Genomic DNA, 4,646 nt, shown 5'->3' on the forward strand with positions numbered 1-4,646 from the left:
GTCGTGTAGCCAGGGAGGGCGTGAGGCAAGAGCAAATAAAAATACCAGAGAACTTTCCTGCTGTTTTCAACTTATTTTTTTCTTAAATCAGCATTTTTCTTGGTTACTACAAATTTTTCCTATTTTCCAGAGTTCTGACAAAGTTGGTTCTGACAATTTCTGCTTGTTTCTGTTTCTGTGGAGCAGCAGGAGTTTGTAATTGCCTATTCTGCCATTTTCCTGATGTCAGTCGTCCCTCTGTCTCTTTTGAAGGTGATTGACTTAACATCCGGACAAGAGTTTAAGTATGTTTTACATATTTTTTCACCGAAATTATATTTTGATTCCTCTTAGGTTTGGTCTCTAAAGCTAACATTATTCATTTTAGCACACAATGTAGACTTGTCCTAATGTATTTAAAATATACTTAAAGTTACGCTGCCTTTTTCCAATGCTATTTTATTGAGCAAGGTTGTAGTAAATCAGAGACTACAACCTTGCTCAATAAAATAGCATTGGAAAAAGGCAGTGTATTAGATGTGCTCATCATTTATTTATGTAGTAAAAGCATATTGAGGGCCTAATAGACTCCAGGCATTATAGTGAGAGGGCCTGAATGTTTAAAGTTGAATGTAACATGGTCCCTCATCCTGAGCTACTTGGACATTCAAACAAGTAATGAAAATAAAATTTGGTAAATACTATGAAAAAGGTATGTATAAATTATTAAAGGAAACTAGAAAAGTCAGAGAATAATCTGTGATAAGAATAGTAGTTTCAAAGAAGTAGAGATATTTATTCTGAAACTTAGAAGGTGAGTTGGGGTTTAGTAGGCATTTATGATGGAATGTGGCATTCCAGATGGGATGAAGAGCATGTAAAAAGACTTAAACATTTCAAGCCCATCCTGTTACAAGACTAGAGAGCAGTTTTGTTGGGCTGGAAGTATGGACTTGTGGAGAAGATGCAGGAAGGAAGGTTAGAAAGTTAGGTGTGGCCAGATCATGAAAGGCACTGTGTTCTGTGCTAAGGATTTTAGACTTGATCCTGCAGGCAGAGAACGATATAGTCAGACTTGCCAAATTAAGAGCCCCAGTTCTTCCCCTATAAACTCAAAACACTCATTTTTTTAGTCAATGAGAACTAAGAAGCTTTTCTGTGAAAGACAGTTCTATGTAGAGTGAGAGATGCAGGAATGAATAAGATATCGGTTCTGGTTACAATGAGCTTATAACCCGTGAGGCACTACTACTGTTCCTTGTCTGTATTACCTGTATTTGCCATTCTCCTCCAATGGCCAAGTCTGTTTTTGGTGATTTCATTCTTAACAAATGACTTTATTCTCTACTTTAAAGAGATAGAGACTAGATGTCATGAGCCACCTCTAATTTCCTTCCTTTCACTCAGATTTTCCAGTTATTATGTTTTTATCACTCCTCTCTTTCTCTCCTTCCAAATATAATTTCTCTTCTTCATATCCTGAATCATACCTAAATCCTTTGAGACCTTCACCGATGATTTTCTCTTTTGCTTGCATTTCATTTCACTGCAGTTTCTCTTCTTTCCTTATCTACTAAAATTCTTGGATGTCTTCATTTTCTCATCACCGGACTCATTTATTTGGATCCCTGGAACCAGAAGCTCACCTATTCGAACTATTTTACTAAAATCATATTCTTTTTAAAGACACCAGCGAGATCTTAGTTGCTCAACTAGGAACCGTAGCTCCACCCCAGTGTTAACCTCATCAGCAATTGAAGACTCACCTTCTTCGATTTCCAGTAGCACTCTGCTGGGATTGCGCTGAATTGTCTTCTCTGTGTTCTGTGTTCAGTTGCAGTGGCCATTCCTGTTCTTCAAAGATGTCATGCTTGTTTCTGCCTCAGGACCTTTGTCCTTGCCATTCCTTCTGCCTAGAATGCTCTGCCCCATATTTCCACCTGGCCATTTTCTTCTTGCCATACAAGTCTCTGCTCAATATCACTTTCTTAGTAGGCTGTCCTTTAACACTCTAAGTGGCCTTCCTCCTCTTTGACTTATTATATTACCTTCACGCCACTCTGTTTACTTGGCTTTGTAGCACTAACCACTGCCTTAATTTCTTTGTTTTGTCTTTTTATTTTCTTCTCCTCATTTGTACGGAAGATACCTGAGAATGGGGATATCTTCCATCTTTTTAACTTAATAATTGTTCTCTTCACAACCTAAGGAAACAGCTGATACACAATAATTCTCAAAAAATATTGATAAATACATAAATGGACCATTAGTCTCTTTCTCTTTTATTTGGCCTCCTTTCCTTTATTCTTTCTTCATTTTTCATATTAAAGATATATGATATGTTTTTATTAAAAAATTATTTAGAATATTTCCTTCTAAACAAATACTGAGGGTATTATAAACAAGCTGGCAAAACTATGCAAATGTACAGCCCGACTTTGGTTCCTTTCTAATTTGTCTTTATATTTTCTTCCTCAGGGGAAGAAAATATAAAGACAAATTAGAAAGGAACCAAAGTTTTGGGTTAATGCTCAAATCTAAATCTCTGCTCTTGATCTCTCTCTATGTATAATTTCTTTAACTTCACTTAGTTAGATAGCTACTTCTAAATGACCCATTCAGTACTAATTATTCTGCAAACTTATATTGTGTCAGACACTAGTGCTGCAAAGAGTAACAATATAGTTCTTAAAACAATGGGATTCATAGTTTGATAGTCTAATAGTTTGTAGTTTGATGAGGGCAAATAGATATGTGAAAATTAAATGTACTAGAAAAGGTACTATATTTATGGGTGGTAGAGATTAAACTAGAAGCAGGAAACAAAAGACCATGCTATTATTTGTAACAAAGAATACCATCCGCTGATAGCATGTCAAGTTCAACTTCATTAACAAGACTAAGTCCTTTCAAGCCTACAAATATTAAAATGGAAAGACTTTCTATTCCACTAGTTAAAATAGGTTCCAATAGGAACATCCCATCAAGTTAGAGAATTATTATAATGCAGTGATTAAATTATTGTCTCTTAGACCAAGCTACCTAGTTTCAAATCCTGGCGTATGCCATCTGTTGAACAAATGTTTGGTTTTGCCTAAATTTCCTCATCTGTAAAATGAAGGTAATAATAATAATACCTACCTTAATGAGTTAGGAGAATCCAAAGAGTTAATATAAAGAGCTAAACACTGTGTTTAGCATATAGTGAGCACTCAATAAATGCAAATGCTTCACAATTTATTCTGCACTACCAGATACATATCCTTGAATTCCACAAACCAGAAAGCAACACATACAGAGTTTTAGAAACATATATTTACATATTTTTACATTTTTAATAATTTTTGCTTTTTCCCAGTGAGATTTACCCTTCTAGTTGGTTTGTTTTTCAACATTATTACATTTTCCATACTTCAGAGTCCCTGACACCCATGAGAGACTTTTCATCCAAGATCATTTCATGGATAAAGGCCTGCCATGTTTTCCTAGATAGCCATGGGCAAAAGGCTATGATCTTTTTGCCAGAGAATGCTGCTTCACCTCCTAATTACATCTTTCCTTTGAATGTGCTGTCTCTTCTATTGGATTTTTATTTCAGCACTTGCTTGTTATGTAAATTCATCCATGTGACACATCTGCTTGTCTCTATTTTTTTCTTTATTTTTGTTTACAAGCCACTTAAAGTTTTTATTATTTTTAAGAGACAGTTGAAAACTTGTTTTTGTTTCAAAACTGATATTTCAAGAGTACTCCAGTCAGTAAAGCTTACAGCAATCTTTAAGGTCAAGAACAAGAACAACAACAATAAAATGCAGACAATAATCAGAGCTTCTACTTAGCTCATACTGTGCAGATTCCTCTGTAAAATTTTGTTAGTTTGCAAGATATTATGTTAGGAGGTGAATTATGAAGGCAACTGCTTTAAAGGAATCTTCTTTAACAGTTACATCTCACTCTCTTCTGAGTATAAGAGTTGTTTGATGAATCTAGTAATAACAACACTACATATTTTTATAACACTAAAACAGACTTTCAACTGCATTCACAGACATGATCTTATTTGATCCTCACAAACCAGCAGGGTGAGGATTATTACCTTCACCAGCTGCTCCTATTTTCTTTGAATAACTTCAGTAGAGAAACCGGTTTTCCTTCAGTGGGCAGGTACACACTGACACAGACACCCCTCCAGATCTCCTTTTCCTTTTCTGCACCCACCATTCAGCTTTCCCTGACTTTCCCAGCCAGTTCTGCTCAATGAGCATGCCTCTTAAGGGTCCAATGTTTTTCAATACTGTCTACATTTTGCAACAGAATTGCATAATGGGACATGCCCAGGCCGTGGTAATTTTTTAAAGTTTTTTGGGTGGTTTTAACAGGCAGCAAGGTTTGAGAACAACTTCTGTAGATACTGAGAGCTGTGGTCTCCAGTGATGGAATCCAATTTCTCTGATGAATACAGAAACAAAAATCCTAAAACGCTAGCAAACTGAATACAATGATACATTAAAAAGCAATGCATCACCATCAGGTGGGGTTCATTCCAGGGGCTCAAGGATGTTTCAACATATGCAAATTGACCAATGTGATACACCACACTAACAAAATAAAGGATAAAAATAATATGGTCATATCAATAGATATAGAAAAAGGCATTTGACAAGATA

General features: G+C 35.6%; 1 pseudogene; it reads right to left on the reverse strand.

The window, feature by feature from the left end:
* Positions 1-1,826, reverse strand: part of LOC102886155 — a 43,675-nt pseudogene extending 41,849 nt beyond the window's left edge.
* Positions 1,827-4,646: the final 2,820 nt, after the last annotated feature.

The sequence above is a fragment of the Pteropus alecto genome, unplaced genomic scaffold (assembly GCF_000325575.1).
Source record: "Pteropus alecto unplaced genomic scaffold, ASM32557v1 scaffold61, whole genome shotgun sequence".
NCBI lineage: Eukaryota > Metazoa > Chordata > Mammalia > Chiroptera > Pteropodidae > Pteropus > Pteropus alecto.